The sequence below is a fragment of the Anguilla rostrata genome, chromosome 17, assembly GCF_018555375.3.
Source record: "Anguilla rostrata isolate EN2019 chromosome 17, ASM1855537v3, whole genome shotgun sequence".
Lineage (NCBI taxonomy): Eukaryota > Metazoa > Chordata > Actinopteri > Anguilliformes > Anguillidae > Anguilla > Anguilla rostrata.
In genome coordinates, this window is record NC_057949.1 from 17253527 (window position 1) to 17277095 (window position 23569).

Consider the following 23569-nt stretch of genomic DNA (forward strand, 5'->3'; position numbering starts at 1 on the left):
AAATAAAAAGACAGGAAGAGAGAAAGAGAGAAAGTGAAAGCGGGAGGGCGCCTGAAGCGTCTGAGTCTGCACCTCTGCCCGGTCCTCCATGTGACAGCTCGGTCACATTTCCTCTGCAGACACAAGGAGCGCTATCAGCTCGGCGCAAACCACATGACCTGCCCTCCAGAAACGGAGGCCAGCGAAAGAGAGAATGGCAGTCCTAACCAACGAAGCGTATGTGGGGGGGGGGGTGTGTGGGCGGAGTCTAAGACAGCAGCGGCCTTAGCGGTTTATGAGGACAGGACGCAGTTCAAAAGACGCTTTGTTTGGGTCTCCGCCCAAAATGATTCCTTCTGCAAACAGGCAACGGCGCTAAATGGCTAACGTTCTTCCCGGCGGCGACGAGCCGTAAAGGGGCAGCAGCGACAGGAGAGTGACGCGTCACATGGTGCTCGCTCGCTTCTGACCTGACGCGGCTCAGGGAGGCTGCTGGAGCTCCACAAAGTCGGTCTGCAAACTCGTTTGGAGGAGCTGAGATTCCCAAAGCCTGAGAAAGGCGCCCCACACGGGGCCGGGGAAAAGCACGGACACCTCCGTACCGCTGGCCACGTCTCCAGAAGCTTCTCGCGACAGCGCTGGGCTATGCGCTGCATAGTTCGGCCAGCCAGAGCCCAAGTGATCCCATGACAGGCCTTAATGGGCTCTGGGATAGTCGAGCGTCAACGGCAGCCACATGGCAGAACAAACACGCTTAATTAAGGACACAGCTCTGCGGGGCCGTCTCTGTTCACAGACTACACTACCCAGCATTCCTTAGACACAAACCAGGCACAACGTCCCTGTTTGAAATGTTCCAAATATATTTGCAGGGAACTTGGCTAACACATGACAAAAAATATGGTTGACATATAACGTCTTTAATAAAACTGATAAGCTAAATGTCATACATAGAGTTTGTTTTTCATGCAGTAAAGCCCTGCTAAATGTAACTCTTAGACCATTTTTTTGTTTTTTTCTCACCCCTCCCTTCCCCAAAACAAACTACCACCACAAGTATATTGTGTGACCTGTGGGAAACACTGTGACACCTTATCCCTGCACATACAACTAATCACCCATGGGCATCACTGCTATACTGCTGCTGTACTGCTCTCAACCTAAAGCCTATCATCCTGCAGGAAATACTTCAGCAAAACAGAAACAGCATAGGGTGGAGCTTCAGGCACAGCCAGCCAATCACAACTCGCGTCCAAATAAGTGACACGTCCAGTTCAGTGGATTGCAGAAAACAGGCACTGGATTTTGACAACTCACTCAAACAGCCCACCGTCCTGCAAGCATCCTTATTCGTGTTTATCTAACAATCACCTTGGCGAGGTCTAGAGCGTGTAATTAAGCAGACTTAATGAGACCGCTAGCATTCAACAGGCCAAACATGCAAATACAGCGCGCAGCATTGAACGCGGCACACGCACTGAAACGGAGCGACGCGGGTCGGGGAAGACGTGGGGCGGATTCAAACGTCAGAATCCTAAAACGGGGCGTAGCGCGAACGAGGCTACGGCGCTAAGTCAGAGCTGGGAGCGGTAAGGAGAGGGACGGCGCTAACGTGCGCGGCGTGCCGAGCAGAGCTGGAGCGTAGGAGGGGAAGCGCTAACGTGCTGCGGCGGCCCAGTCAAGCTGGGAGCGGTGGAGGGGCGCTCAGTGCTGCGGCGGCCGTCAGCTGAGCGTGGAAGGAGGAGCGCTAACGTGCTGCGCGGCCGAGCAGACGTGGAGCGAAGGAGCAGGGAACGCTCGCTGCGGCTGGCCATCGAGCTGGGAGCGGCAAGGAGAGGGACGGCGCTACGTGCTGCGGCGCGCCCGAGCAGAGCTGGGAGCGGTAAGGAGAGGGAACCCGCAACCGTCTGCGGCGGCCGTGTCAGAGCTGGGAGCGGTAAGGAGAGGGAAGCGCTAACGTGCCGCGGCGGCCCGAGTCAGAGCTGGGAGCGGTAAGGAGAGGGAAGCGCTAACGTGCTGCGGCGGCCCGAGTCAGAGCTGGGAGCGGTAAGGAGAGGGAAGCGCTAACGTGCTGCGGCGGCCCGAGTCAGAGCTGGGAGCGGTAAGGAGAGGGAAGCGCTAACGTGCTGCGGCGGCCCGAGTCAGAGCTGGGAGCGGTAAGGAGAGGGAAGCGCTAACGTGCTGCGGCGGCCCGAGTCAGAGCTGGGAGCGGTAAGGAGAGGGACGGCGCTAACGTGCTGCGGCGGCCCGAGTCAGAGCTGGGAGCGGTAAGGAGAGGGAAGCGCGAGAATCATAGCAGATAACAGACGCCGAGCGTGCCAGGGACTGTTTATCTAAGCCCGCAGGTTGGCCGGGTGCTCTCTGCCAGGCCGCCAAAAAGCGATAGCGGGGCGGGGCGGGGCGGCTCGTGGCGCTTGGCGACCGTCCCCGTGGAAACGGAAGCTCCCGAGCCGTGCCAGCACGTGGAGCCGCGCGAGTCAGGGCTGCCGGTCATCCTCCCTGCGGGGGGGCGGGCGGGGGCAGCCCTGGCGGACCTCTCCTGCTGTCCCCTGACTGTGCGCACTCCCACAGAGCACAACTCCCTGGCTTGTGTTACGCGAGCTCTCCTGGCACGCCTTCCACAGCGCAGTCGAGGAAACCGCCAACACGTCATCGCTGGCTTTTTTTTCTTTTTTTTTTGTTTTCCTGGAATTTTACTCGCAGCCACTCGGGCTGTTTCAGCGCTCGCTTCATTATAAAGGTGCAGCAGATCCGAAACAGGAAGTGGCCCGGGCCGCGGACCAAGCGCTCAAACAGCGCGTGGTACTGCTCCTGCTCCGGCTCGCCAAAAACAAGACGGGGTTTAATCCTGGAAAAAAAAAACCTACAGTACACCGAATGTTTAAAGATCGTTCATGAAGATTTACGAGCTTTTTCATTTCCAAATTGGTCCAGGCTCACAGAGAGGCATTCCCGCTAAACCAAATAACTCTGACTCTCTCAGAGGGGGAAGGGAGCCGGCTCAACAGGAAGACAGCAGGACGCTCTGGTCCGACTGGCTTTGGGACGAGGGCGAGCGCCCCAGCGCGCGCGGGAGGGAGGCAGGGAGGCGCGGACGCCCGCCCCTGCGCAGACGCCACGGCCAGGGGCCCCGCGGTCTGGAGCTCGCGGTCTGGAGCTCGCGGTGAGCCCCTCCGGCTGCGACACCCCCGCCCGCTCCGGAAGCCGCTCGCTCAGACTCTTATGAGCGCTGACGGAGGAACGCCCGCCGTTGCCGCGGTGAGGAGCGCAGTGTGTGGCCTCTAACCCAATCCCCCCGCCCCCCTCCTCACAGGCTCATTTTGTTTGGGTTGGTGCTGTTTTTGTTTTGGCATGAAGGGGAATGAAAGATGGGGTGTCGTGCTGAGGAGTGGAATGTGCGAGGAGGCTGGGGGCCGGTAAGGACTGTGGAGTTCCCTGGATATAACATGGCGGGAAAAAGCATGCAGCGCATTTCCTGTTCCCTTACATTTTACATTCCCCGCCACTTCGGCACGATACCCAAAAAATCAACACCATCAACAAAAAATCAACCAGGCCATTGCACAGAGCGCTGCAGAAGGCTTTCACAGACCAAACATGGCATCCATGTGGCGACACTAGAATAGGTATTTAATCCTCTATTAAAACACACCCCATACCACAGATGTCTCAAACATAACAGGTATAAATGTCGCCATCCTGAATATCTTTTCAGCTGACACGACTGTAAATAATGGTAAAAACCTGGTACATATGTACATATTATACTTGCAAGTAATTGTGTCACTTACTAGTCAATAAAAGCAAGATTACTGACTACTGTATGGTTCTTGACGCCAGAATTAAATTATATAGTAGTAGTAGTAGTTTTGGCGGGGGGGGGGTAGAGAAAACCATTTTTCTGTCCTGGACCAAACTGTGATGCATCAAAGCCCAGGGAACTACCAGTACTTCTCCTTAGATTAGATAAGCAGGAGGGCGTTCCCAGATTTTGACAGACGAGCAGAGCCGAATTTTTGAAATTCCCCTTCTTAACTACGCTCAGGCACACCTGCAGCATCTCCTGGCAAAGCCTACTAAATGATTATCTTCAGCACAACGGGAAGAGAAACCGTAATAAACACCTCTCACCACAATGTGCCATTCACCCAGACAGACAGCAATATCACGGCTGAGATACAAGCATAGGATATGCATGAGGTGTTTCTATGGTATCGCTAGCTAGTGATTTTTGCAAAACAAATGAAATGTTACTTAGCAAGTTCTCCAAAGCCTCCCCTTTTCAGGTAAGGTAATCTGGCTTTTCTGTGAACTAGAAAAGTAAGTTTTCTAGTTCGCAGCATAGGTATACCGTGCCAATGGCTGCTGGAATTGCCGTTGTGATAACAGAGCTTAGCTGGCAGCCTGCCACGTAATTTAAGTTGATGGCAATTTCTCGATAAGACATTTGCGAGCCACTTGGCTTCTCATTTACTCTGGGAGATCACACATCATGAACAGTACAGAGAAGACACAGCATCATTTTTAGTGCTCATAAAATACAGAGTATGTATTAAAAAACAGTTTGCATTTTCTGATTTTAGAAAACTACAATCTGTTGCGCTATTGCTTTGCTGAAACAGCACAATGGTTTGTAAAACCATTCGATGTACAAATCATACACACATGTACTCCAGTGTACCAGTATGTATTTGTGCGGCCAAAAATTGGGCTGGGCTAACAGATTTGGCTGAAAGCCCATACATACAGTATAATATTTGTCCACCCCTGTAATATTCATATTATTTTAAGAAACACTGGATAAGATGCAGAGGGAACAGGCGCTACTGGGGGGGTGTGCACTGTCTGGGAAGGCCTGATTTTGGGTGGGGGTGTGCACTGTCTGGGAAGGCCTGATTTTGGGTGGGGGTGTGCACTGTCTGGGAAGGCCTGATTTTGGGTGGGGGTGTGCACTGTCTGGGAAGGCCTGATTTTGGGTGGGGGTGTGCACTGTCTGGGAAGGCCTGATTTTGGGTGTGGGGTGTGCACGGTCTGGGAAGGCCTGATTTTGGGTGGGGTGTGCACTGTCTGGGAAGGCCCTATTTTCTGTGGCGGCACTCGCCCTGGGAAGGCCTGATTTTGGGTGGGGGTGTGCACTGTCTGGGAAGGCCTGATTTTGGGTGGGGGCATGCACTAGAACGCGCGGCTCCATTTTTCTGCAAAAAATCCCCGGCTCACACTTCTCACGTCCTGTCCGTGGGGTCCCCCGCCCGTAATGAGTTCCGGGGTACACAGGGTCCGGGGGCAGCTCGGCGCAAACCACCACCACCACCGGCACAGGGGGGGTAGCGGTGGGCAAATTCAATAAAGGGCCTTCTCTCCCGCCCTAATGCGTAGCAGGCCCAACATCTGAACTCTGTAATTAGCAGCTTCTGGGGCCGTGACTTTAAGCCTCATCTCTGCTGCTCTGGCTGCACGGCACGGCCCCACCGAACGGTGGTGCCTGGTCTCTGCACTGCATTATGGGAGTTTAACTCACTCTAAAAACACGAAACATGTCATTAATCACTTACATTGTAATTAATCAATCACATAATTGACTCCTAAATAGTGTACATGCAGTTACTGTGAAATGTAGCATACATTCCTCCCTGCTTCATTAGAATATGAATGTCAAGATCTAGTGTGCACTGAATTTATAAAACTAAGAAGGCCAGCAAGACTGAGGGAAGACTGAAAGAAAAGAGGAGGCACTGAGAGGTGGAGTGAAAAAAAGAAAAGGCCCAAGCGAGGATGAAGGCCGATGCAGATGCCGTTTCACCGACAAATTTTTCCATTTCAACTTATCTGTTCACTATTTCAAAACTCAAGGTACAGACAGGGAAAGTGGGACAGGGAGGGAGGGAGCGAGAGAGAAAGAGAGAGAGAGAGAGGGAGAGGGAGAGAGAGAGAGAGAGAGAGAGAGAGGGAGAGAGAGAGAGAGAGAGCTGGGTTTAAATTTCAGCTTTAAGGCAACTCTGAGCAAAATCACACCTTTGGCGGTAAGCGATGTAAGCCCAAGGCGGAACTGGGTCAGGGGTCAGAGTGGGGCAACCGGCTGGGAGTGGCACGGAGACGGGGCGTGAGGAGAGGAGGGGCCAAGCAGAGCCCCGGACATACGGGGAGACAACCGATCCGGCGGGTGACCCAGGCTTTCTGAACACCAGCCACAAATCCAGGAACACAGCAAACGAAAAAACACAGCGAGACAAAAAAAAAAGCACAGACGAGCCCACAGAAAAAAGGACAGAGGTCCGGGGAATGAGGAGGTAGGATGTGGTGGTGGTGGTGGGGGAGGGGCGGTGGGCGGTTCGTAGCCAGGGTCCGGACTCCACCGCGGAACACAGACGGCGGAATGATCCGGTTCGAGCGCTGACGCGTAACATCCACGCGAAGCTCCGCGTGCCAGAAACGAGGTAAACAGGACCGCAGACCGAGATTACAGCACAGCTGAGTAATCTGGACCCGGGCCAAGGGGCCTGCGCCTCTTCCGTGGCCAGAGTTCGTCCGACGGGAGGAAGGCGTGTGAAGACGGGTCACCGCGGAAGCTCAGTATGAATCGGGCCCTTCTACGCGCGGCGCGCTTCTGTTTCCTCTTCGCACTTTCGGGCTAACCTCAAAGTAGCACGGAGTTGAAAGGTGCGCAGTAAAAAACGCTTTGTGTAAAATCGACTCTGACAGCGCGATAATACATTTTACACCGCTGGCCTACTTTTTTTTTCTTTCTTTTTGAAAAGCGCCACGGACCCGTATAAACTCAGCGGAATTAACGGGCTGAATTAACGCGGAGGGGTTAACGGGCCGGGCCGCGTCCTCCTGGGGTCCACGGCGTAAGGTCTCTCCCGGAGCCAAGGGCCGGTAGGGGGGCGGAGGAGGGATGGGGTGGTGGGGGGGGGGTGGAGGAGGGTGTTGGGGGGCGGAGGGGTCAGGTGGGGGTGGGGAGGAGGGGTCAGGTATCACTACGGCTGCTGTGGAACCCCAGCGCGGCCCAGCGGTTTCAGGGCCCGCCCCTCCTCCGAGCGGCTTTATCAGGGCCCGCTGCCCTGCAGTCTGTGTGCCGCTGGAACAGGAGGTGCACCCAGACACTGTTCTCCTTTATCAGCCTGTTCTATTAATAGCGTGTTGCTGTGGCACTCGTACGCAATGTTCCACAAGAACTCAGCGCCCCCAATCTCTCCCCCCCGCTCCCGCCGTTCTGGACACGCCGGTTGTTCTGGTCTCTCGCTGCGCTCCCGGCCGCCAGCCCTGCCCCCCCCCCCCGCCCTCGCTGAGCCACGCAGCCCGCCGCGCTCGCGAGCGGGAGACTGCAGGGTTGACTCCGGAACGGGACAAAGAGCCGCCAGCGCGCCGCGAGCACGCGCAGCAGTAAAAATGTCCCCCGCCGCACGCTAAGCTATGCCAGTCGCAATGCGGAGAGGAACATTCAGCTCCAATAACGTTTACAAAAACATTTTCCCCCAACGCGTCGGGGATTCCACACGGGCCGTGACCCGAGCTGTAGAAAGAATCCGCCTACACCTCACACACACACACACACACACACACACACACACACACACACACACACACACACACACACACTCACACACACACACTACACACACACACACACACACACACACACACACACACACACACACACTATACACACACACACACACACACACACACACACACACACACACACACACACACACACACACACACACACACCACACACACCACCACACACACACCACACACATACACACACACACACTCACACACACACACACACACACACCACACACACACACACACACACAGCACAATACACACACACACACACACCACAACACTCTCACACACACACACACACACACACAACACACACCACACACAGCCCCAATAGCAACACACATCAGCCAATACACACACACACACCCAACCTCATTCCACTACCACACACAACAACCCACTACAGCACAATACACACACACACACACCACACTCACACTATACACACACACACACACACACACCACAGCACAATACACACACACACACACACTCACACACAACACACACACACACACACACAGCACACACACACACACACACACACTCACAGCACAATACACACACACACACACACACACACACACACATCACACACACACACACACACTCACAGCACAATACCACACACACACACTCACAGCACAATACACACACACACACACTCACAGCACAATACACACACACACACACACACCACAGCACAATACACACACACACACACACACACACACACATCACACACAACACACACACACACACACACACTCACACACAACACACACACACACACACACACACACACAACTCACACAATACACACACACACACACACCACAGCACAATACACACACACACAACACACACACACTCACAGCACACATACACACACACACACACACACACACACCACACTATACACACACAGGCAGGCACACACACACACACACACAATACACACAACACACACACACACTTACACTAACACACAACACACACACACATCACAGCACAAACAGCCACACTACACACACACACACACACACACACACACACACACACACTCACAGCACAATACACACACACACACACACTCACAGCACAATACACACACACACACACTCACAGCACAATACACACACACACACACACACACTATACACACACACATATACCCTGCACAATACACACACACACACACTCTTACATAACTGCAGCCGCTGTTCAGTCAGTGAGTATCTGACTGTACTTACTGTCCTGACGCAGCAAAGGTAAACAACGCTGAGTGCTACTGAATGTACCTGCCCAGTGAGGTCGGAGGTCAGCTAGGAGCAGCCGAGCATGCTGGGATCAGCACAAACGATAACAGCCGAGCTGGGGAAGGGTGGGGGGCCACACCGCCGCTCACGGCACATCATGTTCCTAGTTAACCTTGGCTGCTGTGGCGGGGGTCAAAGCCACTGCCCAGACCAAACGGTACATGCACACATTTCTCCCCCCACAATTACGCAACCCAGATACACATGAGCACCATCGCAGGAGAGGGACGGGGGGGAGAGAGACGGGTCTGCTCTGAAGGGTCACACGCAGACAGTGGAGCGGTTAGGATTAGGGTAAGGATTAGGGTTAGGGTCAGGATTAGGGTTAGGGCATTAGGCAGGTGGACAGTGTCATATTAGCCATGGGAACATTCCCAAGCGTACCTGGCTCCTACCAGCTGAAGCGGGACAGGGTGTTTGCCTCTCTTTTGCATGGAGTTGCGTGTGCCACTATGCGTTTTAATAAAGGCGCTAATGCAATGAACTGTGACCTGCAGGTAGCTGCGACATCAACTAACCATGGACTGACTGTGTGCACGGTGTCTGTCTGCGTGCACGGTGTCTGTCTGTGTGCACGGTGTCTGTCTGTGTGCACAGTGTCTGTCTGCGTGCACAGTGTCTGTCTGCTGCACTGTGTCTGTCTGCGTGCACAGTGTCTGTCTGCGTGCACAGTGTCTGTCTGCGTGCACGGTGTCTGTCTGCGTGCACGGTGTCTGACTGCGTGCACGGTGTCTGTCTGCGTGCACGGTGTCTGTCTGCGTGCACGGTGTCTGTCTGCGTGCACGGTGTCTGTCTGCGTGCACGGTGTCTGTCTGCGTGCACGGTGTCTGACTGCGTGCACGGGTCTGTCTGCGACGGGCTGTGCGTGCACAGTGTCTGTCTGCGTGCACGGTGTCTGTCTGCGTGCACGGTGTCTGACTGCGTGCACGGTGTTGTCTGCGTGCACGTGTCTGCTGCGTGCACGGTGTCTGTCTGCGTGCACGGTGTCTGTCTGCGTGCACGGTGTCTGTCTGCGTGCACGGTGTCTGACTGCGTGCACGGTGTCTGACTGCGTGCACGGTGTCTGTCTGCGTGCACGGTGTCTGACTGCGTGCACGGTGTCTGACTGCGTGCACAGTGTCTGTCTGTCTGTGTGCACAGTGTCTGTCTGTGTGCACGGTGTCTGACTGCGTGCACAGTGTCTGTCTGTGTGCACGGTGTCTGACTGCGTGCACGGTGTCTGACTGCGTGCACGGTGTCTGACTGCGTGCACAGTGTCTGACTGCGTGCACGGTGTCTGACTGCGTGCACAGCTGACATCGTCAACCGCAAGCATCGCTCGGCGAGCCCCTTTCTTTCCGTTTGATAATCAGAATTAAAGGCAGGGGAAACCCCTCCAGCTCTGCACAGTCACTGAAACTTACCTTACTTTCCAACTTCCTCTATGTTATCAGGGGCATTAATGCATTTCTCTGTGTTTGTGTGTGTGTGTGTGTGTGTGTGTGTGCATGCGTGTTTGTGTGTGTATACGTGTGTGTGTGTGTGTGTGTGTGTATGTGTGCGTGTGCGTGCATGGGTGTGTGTGTGTGTGTATGTGTGCGTGTGCGTGCATGCGAGTGTGTGTGTGTGTGCTGTGTATTTGCTGTGCGTCCAGAGGTGTGTGTGTGTGTGTTAATGTTCGCATGCGAGTGTGTGTGTGTGTGTGTGTATGTGTGCGTGTGCGTGCATGCGAGTGTGTGTGTGTATGTGTGCGTGTGCGTGCATGCGAGTGTGTGTGTGTGCATGTGCTACTTTCATGTCTCCAGAGGCCCTTTTCTCTGTCACCCGCTCCCTCCTAATTTCCACCCGCAGTTTCGTTCAGGCTAAACAAACAGGCCACGTTTGTGTGGTCGTTTTGGGAGAAAGTAAAGGGCAAGAATATTTCTTCCTAAAAAGACCTCCCCTCAAACTTTATTATTATACCGCTCTTTTATTTATTACTACTGGAGAAATGTTCCATTAGGGTCCCTGAAATGCACGTATGACGCATGAGGTTGAAATGGGTCAATTATTCAATTTATATATCTGAGAAGAAAAAAAAAACTGGTTTTGGAACATTTTCCCCATTACAGTAACAATTATTCACGGTCCTGTCAAGCTCTTGCCAAATTAAGTGGTATTTATCCATGACACATCACCAGGAGCAGAAGCCTAAAGATGGGCACAAGGCGAGCGAGCTCCATCTGTTTATTTTCCTTCTTATAGCCACTGTTTTGTTAGGACAGACAGACAGGCAGGCAGACAGACAGACAGAGAGACGCAGATAAGCTGTAAGACTGAAATGCACTGTAACACAGGCTCATCAGCCTCACAGAATGTATCATGCTGGGAACAAATGAGGGGAAACGGTAATTTGCATTATTGAAGAGATGTAAAGCAAGTGCCTTCAGCGTTGAGGTAAGAGGGCCGCATTGCCGTCCGAGCTGCCCTGTGCAGGGTGGCAGAAGGCCTTCTGCCCACGGAAATAAACACATCTCAAGCCCACGGGGAAACAGAAACATTCATTACAGCGGCGATACAATCGCATTTGATTAGAGGAGACAACTGTAAAGCTCATAATTATTTGTGCCAAAGTGCATAACAGTTCACGAAAAGTCATAGCTAATAAGTTAATTGCAATAATAACAATTTAATATTTACCCAATGTAAGCATAACCTAAGAGGTCTCATTTAATTGCAACACAAAGGCCATTTTTTTCAAATTCTTCAATGTTGATTCAGAAAGAACTGTGAAGATTTTATTAGGCTACTTAATTTTAGCATTGTAGTTAATTTCATTTAAATGCATTTTTTTAATGTCTCTGCAAGCAATAAATAACGCACATGATACAATGCCCAGAACCACTAACCCTTCTCCAGTTAGACACCTCTGTGTTTTAGCACAATGTTCAAGAAAACATTGAATAATAGCATATGAAAATGAGTGATGGAAATGACAAAATGATGTGTACCATACAGAATGTACAAACTTAATGAGCAAGTGATGGTAACACTTTTTGTTGATTTGATGATCAAATAAGATAATTTGATACTAATATGAAATATTATGCAATATTTTTCCTTCGTACAAATCTGATTGATTTCTGTGTTCTTGTTCTTTGCCTAAAGAACACATTAAAGATTTATAATAAAACATTTAAAGAACACTAACAAAAATGGAAAGCTTAACATTGAGAACAAGGGGGCACAAGGGCAAATCCATTTCAGGATTTTGTGCCAAGTTCTGCTCTTAATTATTTAATTAGCTCAATCATATCTTGATCTGACATTTGTATAAGCACCAGCTACATTCCCAGACTTCAAGTGTAATCTAAAGATTTTACTGGGCTCAAGTACAGGAGTGAACCAGCGTAGTTTGTAGAGCTGTCAGAAAACCAATACTAAGATAATATGTTGGAACAAAAACCAGCACGCAGACCAGCCCTCCAGGACCGGAGTTGTTCACCCCTGCCCTAGAAAGTCTATGCCACAGGTATCAGGGAAAGTTTACGCCAACTCCACTCCCAGAGGGCCGCAGTGTCTGCTGGTTTTCGGGGAGCTCTCGGCACAAGTGTTTCATTTAAGTCGTTGATTGGTTAAGGGATCCACACACCCTGTTCTCAAGGCCTTAATTGGCAGGTGACTAAAAGGAAAAACCAAAAACCCGCAGACACTGCGGCCCCCATGGGATTCAGTTTGACACTCCTGGTCTATGACATGCCTACAATGAAAAATCCACTCTTCCACTTTCTAAACTTTCGCCTTTAATCAACAATTGCAATATTCTAAAAACAGTCACATCATTAAAAGATAAAATCTGCCACTACATGGAGAACAGGAAGACTCTACCCATCAAGAAATGACCCAGCACTTAATCCAGACCCTAGCACACCATCATGACCCGAGAGTGCTTTACCTGCAGCCACCACCCAGGAGCACAAGCTCTGCGTATTTAAAGTAGAAACTTCAACGGTTTTACAGAATATCTAACTGACAAATTATAGCAATAGAGCCAACCTGAAGAGAGTCTTCCTTGAAAGATGACAAATCAAGGTCGTGTAGAGACACAACTTCTCGAGCAACGGAAGCGTGTCAGAGTTTTGCATTGCCTTGGCACTTCCTCATTATTCAAGCCAAGGTTCTCGTGCAGCCGCACTCTGATAGGATCTTTGCAGACAGGATCTGTGTAATGACTCACAGCAAACCCCATTAAAACGAAGCACTGCGTATCACTACAGAAATACGCATGCACTGCTGTCCGTAAGCAAAGACAATCTGCATGCAGACAAACTGAATGTGAAAGCGATAGCCTACTTTGTTCTATTTGGCCGTTACTGTGAAACGTGACTCAAGTGAACATTAACATTGTGTCTCCAATTTATTTTTGGCATGTAGATGCACATTGTGCAGGAAACCTGAAGCAGATGGGAGGGCCTGCGACCTCTGTTATGCACTGTTGATATTTAACACTGCAGTGTGATTTTCTCACGCCGGGATTCTTTATTGGCCGCAGTGTTGGCCACTGGTCACATGACCACAACAAAACTGCTGAAATATCCAGCTGCATATTTCTGCCTTGGAACAGAGTGTTACAGTACTGAAACACAGCCACACACAGACACACACACACACACACGTGTACACACACATGCGCTCGCACACGCAAACACACGAAGCGTACGCACACGCGTCTTGAACCGCCGTGTGCTTTTTCGGGACAGACTGACCCACTTTCCAGAGGAGTTACATAAAAGAAGAAAACGTTAATCTGCGAAACGTTACTCATTAAACTGTGCTGCGGCGCTGGCCCCGGCCCCCGCTGTCCTGCACTGAGGCATGGCTGTGCGTGCGCAGCGCGTCGCGCCCGCGCGTCTGTCGGGCGACGCCACGAGGCGCGTCCACGCCGTTATCGCCCTCGCAGAGTGAGGCGGCGCTGTTTCCGTGGTTATGCCCGCAGGGGGAGGGGCCGGGCGGGTACGGAGAGACGTGGCGGAATGTGGCGTTCCCCGAGCGGACAGGCCGATGAAACCCGGCCCCGGCTCCGCCCCCACGCAGCCGCGCGTTGGTTCCGCCGTGGGAGACCCGCCGCGGCACCTGTTCCGCGCGTCAGCGGGGCGAAGGGCACAAAACAGAAGCCCAGCCGGACGCCCCCCCGCCGGCTTCAGCCCCCCCTCCCCCCCCACATCCTCTCCCCTCCCCAGAAGAGAATTCGGCGGCGTGAATTCCTCGCTGAAGCTCAGGACCGTCCGGAGCCACAGCAGTAACTCAAAACATTTCCAATTAGATACGTATAATCTGATCACGTCCTCCCTGACAAAGCGTTACCAGGACGATGGACGAAAATAGCCGGCCGTTGCTTACGCTCCCTCATGACCACCCCACGAGATTAGCTGATGTTGGCGATTAGCATGACAAAGCCCCTTTGTAGGCCCGCTCCGCATGTCACAAAGGTAGAGCGTTTCCTCTTCTTGACGGCCGAGGTGCAAATTCGATCATTATTTATGCGTTGGAGCCCATTGTGGCAAAGCTGATGAAACGCACATCACGCAGACAAAGAGAACACGAAGGCACAACACGAGCGCGCGTCGCGCGAGCAAACAGGGACGCCGACGCAGAGCGCTCTGTCGCTGCCGAAGACGCGGGGAGGAGACGTACGCACGCCGCTGCGCTTGTCTGCGTGTGCGTAACGCAGGGGTGACACCTGCAAACCGACCTGTCAGAGCAGCATTACCTCACAGGGGTGCACCTGCCACGGCCTGTCAGAGCAGCATTACTCACAGGGTACGGCAGAACAGACCCATACGAGCGCGCCGCCGTCCTGGGCCATTCTGACACGCTCGGTACCTGAGTGCAGCGGCCGGCCAGAGGCAGCGCACAGCGCACAGCGCACAGCGCACAGCGCACTCTGAGCGTATCAGATTTCCCCGGGAGGAAGGAGCGTTGAGATACTGCACGGCAGGACGAGGACACATTCTGGGAAAGTGAACAGGTGGGTTCGGACGGGAATGCAATCAGACAGAAACGCCGAAAACTGCCATCGCACGCAAAAACCACCTGACCTCTTTTTAATGCTCGACTCTTTTAAGCGATGAGGGAAGTTCTATTATATATATATATTTTTTTAAACCAGGGTTTTGTGATCATCGATTGGCTGTAATGAAGACGCAGCCCGCCCCGCCCGGCGCGGACCGAGGGTGGAGGCCCGCGCTCAGAGCGGCCGGCTGCACGCAACGCTGCTCCTCTGAAACAGAAGCGCTTTTTCCACGAGGGCCCTCGTTTGAATGAATCCATTAGGATTACGCAACGTGACCACCCTTCACACGAGAGCAGTACAGACGGGGACGTGAAGGAGGGCGCTCCTCTCGTTCGAGGCGACGGGACGGCCTCACCGGAGCGCGCTCCGTGCCCTGCCGCAGCTCGGAGAAGGAGAAACTTACACGTGAGTAAAACCGCCCAGCGGAAATGACAGGCAAACGGGAGGAAGCGTCCTGTGTTCGAGACTCTTTGACGGCCGTGTCTTTGAGAAAACGGGGCTGTTGCAGAGACTTCCCTGCTTGCCTGGGCAGCAGCACGCAGGTCTGCATATTCATGCATGACCGCTAGACACCGCTGGCCCGCCAGCCCTGCTTCCACAGAGACTCAGTCCCACACACATCAGATAACGAGCCGCCTTATCGGGAGACAATGGCTCCGCAACGGCAAATATTGGAACTGTAAACGATATCGGTTTTTACAGGCCTCAGAAATACAGTAAAGAAAAGCACACTCTCTCCCTCCCCCCTCCCTCTCTCTCTCTCTCTCTCTCACCCCCTCTCCCTCCCTTGCTCACCCCCCTCTCCCTCCCCTCTCTCTCTGTCTCTCATCCCCCTCTCCCTCCCCTCTCTCTCTCTCTCTCTCACCCCCTCTCCCTCCCCTCTCTCTCCTCTCTCTCTCCCTCCCTCCCCTCTCCCTCCCCTCCCCTCTCTCCATCTCTCTCTCTCTCCCCCCTCTCTCTCCCTCCCCTCTCCCTCTCTCTCTCACTCTCTCCCCCCTCTCCCCCCCTCTCTCTCACCCTCTCTCTGTGTGTCTCTGTAATAAGGGTGATTGCACAGAAGCCCATCCTCCAGCTCACACTCACAGTAATGAGATGCTTGCTTGTCCCGGCTCCCCTGAGGTCACGGTGCCCATGGAAACGACGTGTCACGCGCGCCAGACGGCGACCCCGTCGGCGAGGGCCGTCCTCGGCTGAACCCCCTCCCCCTGCCCCTCCTCCCCCCGCGGCACCGACGCGCACGCCCTTCCGCCGCGCTCCGATCGATGCGTCAATCGCCCCATCGATCCCCCCACCCCCCCCCCACCCCTACGGACCCCCCGCGTGGACTCCCCGGCCCCTCCGCCAGGAGAGCGTGCGTCGCGGGAAACAGCCATCAAGCCCAGCCGAAGCAGCGCCGCCCACGCCTGCCTTCCTCCGCCCGGCGGGCCGAGAGGCTCCGCCCGTTTAAAACGGGCCGTTAAAAACGCACACTGGCATTTGCATTCAAGGACATTAAAGACTGGGGAGACCTTCAAAGGTCAGCCTTTACGCTCCTCCCCCCCCCACCTCTCTATGTAAGAAACTGCAACACTTAACAGAACCAGACTTCACTCAATGGGGCCCAATACTGTACAGCAGGACTATCGACCACGGCCCTGTTCCCCTCGGGTACTTTATCAGCTCGGCTATGAAACGGGAACACAGTTTTGCGAGGTGATTGATTGCAGGTTCCCGCGCCGTAAAGGGCAGCTTCGTTTCAGCTCTGAGCTGTCCGCGGCGCAGACGCAGGGAGGCGGACTACGCGACCCACAAACCCAGCTCTCCGCTCCTGCCCTCCCCCTTCTGCAGAAACCTCCCCGAAAATCTCACTGGACACTGACACAATGCCGCGCTCACGATTCACCGATTCCCAAACTGTGAACGCAGTTCATCGCTCCGGCCAATCGCAACGCCTGCTTCTAATCTGCTCCTCCGATCCCGGAACGAGAAGCAATACGGCGACGATCCCATGAACGTCTTTTCCTACACAAGTCCATCCATTAAATAACGCCGCGTATGCGCCTAGCACATGCTCCTACAGAGGCCATCTCCCTGAATGTACTGCAGCCTACAGCTCACCTGTTACCCAAATTCACAGCTGAATATTTAATGAAATATTTCAGGCAAGAACGTCAGCCTCAAGGGATCAGAAATTTGTATTCAGACCTTCTGTAACCTTCCAGTGCAAAGTATGTGGTTCAATAAGCTCCATGCTAGTGAGCCACCCACGAGTGAGATGGCAGCGTTTGGAATACTTAGAACAACTGCACCGGAACGGGACAAACGGCCCGAAATCCTGCGCGGGACAGATCCGTCCAGGGGGGCACCCGTGATCTAAGGACGCCTACAGAAATTCACTGCGGAACCCCCGCAGTACTGAACACGAAACAGAACCTGTGCCCCACGTACATGAGGGCGGCGTGATTGCAGCTGATTGACGTGCGAAACGCCTGCAGTAGCATCGTCAGGCTGCAGGTTGGCATGCTTTCGGCTGCAGGTTGACATTGCTGTCGCTGCAGGTTTGACGAGCTGTTCGCAGGGGCTGGCCAGGAGTGTAGGCAGCTTTCGCTGCAGGTGAGAGTGCGTTCGCTGCAGGTGTAGGCGATGGCTGTCGCGCAGGTTAGGCGATGGCTGTCAGGCTGCAGGTGTAGGCGATTGGCTGTTCGGCTGCAGGTGTAGGCGATTGGCTGTCAGGCTGCAGGTGTAGGCGATTGGCTGTTCGGCTGCAGGTGTAGGCGATTGTGGCTGTTCGGCTGCAGGTGTCGCGATTGGCTGTTCGGCAGCAGGTGTAGGCGATTGGCTGTTCGGCTGCAGGTGTAGGCGATTGTGGCTGTTCGCCTGCAGGTGTAGGCGATTGGCTGTCAGGCTGCAGGTGTAGGCGATTGGCTGTTCGGCTGCAGGTGTAGGCGATTGGCTGTTCGGCTGCAGGTGTAGGCGATTGGCTGTTCGGCTGCAGGTGTAGGCGATGTGGCTGTTCGGCTGCAGGTTTGACGATTGGCTGTTCGCTGCAGGTGTAGGCTGTCGCAGTTGCGTCTGTTCGCTGCAGTGTGCGATGCTTTGCAGGTGTAGGCGATTGGCTGTCAGGCTGCAGGTGTAGGCGATTGGCTGTTCGGCTGCAGGTGTAGGCGATTGGCTGTTCGGCAGCAGGTGTAGGCGATTGGCTGTTCGGCTGCAGGTGAAGGCGATTGGCTGTTCGCCGGCTCATTTCAGCGGAAGGCCTGACAGTATCTACGCTCGCAATCTCCAGAGCGGCATCTGAACAGGAGGAGCCGAACGTGATCCATCGTGCGAGACGAGCCCGCCCGCCCGCCCGCGGAACAAATTAGGCGCCGCAGACACGCTCCCGACACAGAAATGTGCGATTGTGCAACAGCCTCACCGAGCACATCGGCATCCGCCCGACGAGCGCTCCTCCGAGGGTACGCAGTGGGAGCGTGACAGCGCGCGCCGAAAAGTACAAACTGTTCTAATGACTGCCACACTGAGTCAGACCGCTGCTCTGCCCTGCCGGAATATGCCAGCAAGCCTCAGAAAACGACAGAACAACCTCCTCTACATCCCCAACAGAGAGACAGACTCACACATACTGTACACACACACACACACACACACACAACGCCACACACACGCTCACACACACACACACACACACACACACACACACACACACACACACACCCACACACACATACTGTACAACACACACACACACACACGTACACACACCCACACACACACACACACACACACACACACGCACACACGCACACACACCACACACACACACACACACACACACGCCACACACACCCCACACACGCCACACGCTACACACACACACACACACACACACACACGCTCACACACACACACATACTGTACACAAACACGCACACACACATACTGTACACAAACGCACACGCACACACACACGCCACGCTCACACACACACTACACACAACACGCTCACACACACACACAACACACACCCACACACAGCTCACACACACACACACACACACACCACACACATACACACACACACACCACACACACACACACCACACGCACACCACACACCACACCACACCACACACACACACACACACACACGCCACTCACACACACACACACACACACACACACACACACACACACACTCACACACACACACGCTCACACACACACCACACACACAACACATACACACACACGCTCACACACACGACACACACACGCTCACACATACTGTACACACACACACACACACACACACACACATACACACACACACGCTCACACACCCACACACACACACACACACACACACACGCACACGCGCTCACACATATACACACACACACACACGCAGAACACAACTTCATCCACTGACACAAACAGGCAGTCAGTATCTACAGTATCACTTTTGCTGGCGATGTCAATTCATTTGTGGTGGAAACCGAAACAGTTGAATTAAATGTGGATTTTTTTAAAAAGCACTCGGGCCATTTTTAACTTTATGTTCAGGGATGTTCCAATTACCTTTCATTGGCAAGCTCCCGGCAAATCTCCACTGCTCTTGTCCTGTAAGAAGCCAAAACAGACTTGATCAGAATAAAAGTTTGAGACTCCTTTCCAAGCAAGTAAGAAAAAAAAAACGTGATGAACATGTGAGAACCTGAAAAGGATTTTAATTTTCAGGATTTAATTGAGAGACATATTTTAATGTCAGGATATTCTGGTAGGGAGCTGCTCAAGCGGCGTGTGTATGAAAATGAATTCCCCTCAAGTTAACATCGAGGTCTGAAAATATGCGCGGCCTCGGAACGTTCCAGAATGACAGAACTGCACCGAGACAGAGCCTCAGAAAATAGGGCGGGAAGGACGGAGCTGTGTGCCGAGCAGCGCCTCCTCCTGCCCTGGACCCGCCATTGCGCCCGCCGCTGGTCTGGTCTCCGGTCCAGCGGTGTGCACCCAGCAACACTGCATGAGTTGTCAAAGGCCTCCATTCAAGATGTGCCCTTTATAGACAGCACAAATAAATGCAACAGATGCCGCTGTTTTCAATAAAAAGGTGTTTGAAATCAAACTTGGTGACCACTGAAAAGCCAAACTGTGATTCTAAAGAAAGAAATGAGCGCTTGAATTTTAATATGGAGAGAAATTCGAGGGAAGGTTTTTAGACTGAAAGAAGACTTATTCCAGGTCATAGTGCAGCACAGTATTTAGGTCTAATTTAAAACTGCAGGTTTTTAGTTTTCATTGACACAGGGGAAGTCTGAGCACGTGACAAAAATACTTCAGGGGTTTAAGCCAACATCAACGTTTCCTCGGCAAACGGGGCTAAAATAGCCCTGGAAGACTGCTTTCCAATTCATAAACACCGGCTGCGGGGGCTTTTTCAGTTTGGCCACGACCGCATGCATTACAGCCCTCCCTTTCAGATTTCCATGGCATTAACGTGATCCATAAAATGAAAACACGCTTGTAAAAATACCACCTACTCCACTGTGGTCCAGCACTGCCATTTCATTCATTTGGAATTTTTCATGTGCACTCTTTCTGAACTTTTTTTCCTTCACTTTCCCCCCCCCCCCCCCCGTGGAATATCCGATCTTGCCTATCATGTTACCGCCATTCCGTCCCAAACCTGCAGCTGAACCACAAGAAATGTCCCCCACCCCCACCCCCCCACACGCAAATGACTAGCCCCCCTCTCCCCACTCCCATCCAATCCCCTCACCCACGCTCTGCCCACACTACAACAAGAGAGCTATCACGGACTGGCGGAGAGGCTTACCGCTACCCCAAAACACCTGGGGGTCTGTGGTTACCTGCTGTGCTCTTGAGAGAAGCCAGCAGAATAGAGCCATAGTCAACACAAAAACCCCGGCCAATTTAAACCTAAACCCAACCGTGCCCCACCATCCCAACCCAACCGTGCCACACCATCACAACCCAAACATCCCCACCATCCCAGCCCAACCGTGCCCCACCATCACAGCCCAATCGAGCCCCACCATCCCAGCACAACCATCCCCACCATCACTGGTCATTCCTCACTAAACACACAGCCGGGGCCCCAGGCTGCACTGCCGGCCGACACAGGTGAGCCACTCCAAAACCAGGACTCTCCTTTTCAAATCAAACTGAACTATTTCATGGAAAATGGCTTTATGGAAAATGGGTTTTCATTTCAGGTTAGCTATTAATAAAGGCACACAAATTTAAAACGTGCACAAATCTGCTGCAGCCAGGGCTTCCTCATAGCGTTTTAAAAGCATTACTGTAAGTACCATAACACAGACTTCCCTCAGAGAATTGGTAAAAAGTGAAGTGCTCATTTTTGACACAGAAAGCTCCTTTTTTTCGCGCATTTTAGCTTCTCTCTTTCCCTCTATCCACTCTTTCCTTTATCCTTTCCCATCTGCCCTTCCGTTCCCCTTCCCTTAGAAAAACATCATGATTTTCCTATGAAAAAACTACAGTTTAATCATTGTGGCACTTGTGGTTGCCATACTGAATGCCACAGAAATTTCGACTATACCAACGTACCATCAATGCTGCCTTCAGTTACACTGTTTAAAATGCAGTAGTTATGGTACCATTCAAACAATGTTTATGTATCATATCATCTTTGAACTGCATGCCACTGCAGTTAACATACTGTCTCCCACCCAATTCCCCCTGTAAGTCTACCCTGTGGCCCCCACTGGCATTCTCTATAGGGCTTTCACAACCCACTGTCACCCCTATAGCCCCACTCCCCATCTTTCTCTCTTATAGAGCCCCCCTACCCCACTATTCCCCCTAGAGCCCCCTCCCCCACTATCTCCCCTATAGCCCCCCTCCCTATCTCCCCGATAGCCCCCCCATTCCCCCACTATCCCCTCTATAGGCCCCCCCACCTCACTATCGCTCTTATCGGTCCCTCCCTGCCTCCCATAGTATCTGTTCTTATAGGACTCCATGTTCCTGCATTACCTCTCCCAACAGAGCCCCCTCCATTAAAGTCCCAATTAACCATTAACAAACTATCTTTGCACATTTCACCGAACAGCCAGTGTTGACACCATTACCTCAAGGCCTAATATTTACGGTTCGGTTTCAACAGTTCTGGAAAGCAAGCTGTTCAGGGGTTAAGCAGTGGCCTTTCGCAACACAGAATATACCTTTCCCAGGGTGCACTGGGAGGCAAGGGAGCGCTACAATACAAACCCCGGCAAACAAGGCGCTACCCGTGACACATCTCCGCAAGCAATATCCTGACAAAATCAGCAAACTAGTGTTAAATCAACAACAAAAATGACTAACTAATAAGCGAAAAAAAACAGACAGACTAAAACAGAGACATGCCTGGGGGAAAAAAGACCTTTGGTCATCTTATTAGAGCTGGAATCATATTTCAATACCATGTCTGGCAGTACTTTCTAGAGATTATTGTATAAATTACCAAATGACTACACCTTTTTAGTTTAGCCTAATTAAAAAATTAGAAAAAAGAGAAAAGAGGCTTTGGGCTGAACTGGGGAAGATCGCTCGACCTGGAACACCTTAACATGAACTCAGTAACCACTTGTCGTTCGCAAATGTTCCGCTTCGTTCGCGCTCTCGCTGAACGAACTGGCTGGCACCGTCGAGCACTTGCGCTAGCAAACCCGGTGCTAAGTATTTGCTTTTGGTTTTGCGGTATGCTGGCTTTGCATTGTAAATCCAGTTCCCCACTACTGTTTTGGCTGTTTTATCATAACAAATTCCCTGCCAATGCTTCTGGGTGACGTGGCTGACGCCACTCTCAGGCAGCTCAGCGAATGAATGCCTGGCTTTAGCATCGCAACCCTGACATTTGAAAGCTATGCAGTCCACCCACTCCCAGTGTAGGCAGCTCATATACAGTGAAAAAGAATTTGAAAAAAAAAAGGCAAGAGGCGCATCCACTTATTGTTTAAATCCAGTAAATTTTGCACACATGCCAAATGTTTGCATATGACACCAGGCTTTAAGAGTGGTATTCAGATAAACCCATCCATCTAATTCCAGCAATCCAATGTTTTATGTGTTGGTCTATTTTATTCAATAGAGTTAAAGTAACCGAGCAGCATTTTAAATGCACACACTGGGTTTTCAGTACTCACATATTCACTCCTACTAGATAAAAGCCCATGATATTACAACTAATGTGAAATATTAGGTGGTGTACCTCGCTAACAGACACAGTTTACACAGTTTGGGAGGGGAGAGGGCAATTAGAGACCCTAGCTAACTTGATTGACATGCAGTCTATCGTGTAAGTGAAAATAAAACTGAACCTGTAGGCTCGTGTGCTTTGAATTGTTATTATTTTTTTCAATTTCGACTGGTGAGGCATCTTCTACTACACCTTCTATCAATAGGCCATAACACCTGTGACATAACATCCATAACAACATGGTCTTGGTCTAAACAAGCTGACAGTAATTTGCTGCAATTTTGTAACAGTATTCCAGCATTACGCCTATTAACGCAGAAATATGAAAATTGCACAATTTTGATATTACCAGTAATTAGCCAAGCCATAACAGTCGCATTGGAAAATGTGCTAATCTGTTTAACAATCTCACACACAGACCCATCTTTCACATGCTCATTGATATCATTTAATGTGATG

General features: G+C 52.1%; 1 protein-coding gene across 5 annotated transcripts in view; it reads right to left on the reverse strand.

The window, feature by feature from the left end:
* The window catches only part of LOC135243537 (thyroid hormone receptor alpha), a 139708-nt gene that overhangs the window by 81240 nt on the left and 34899 nt on the right, over window positions 1-23569 (reverse strand). For all 5 annotated transcript variants that reach the window (XM_064315453.1, XM_064315451.1, XM_064315452.1 and 2 more), the window contains one exon: window positions 19465-19506. The gene's annotated coding sequence lies outside the window, so the exon portion shown is untranslated. The remainder of the gene's footprint in view (window positions 1-19464; window positions 19507-23569) is intronic.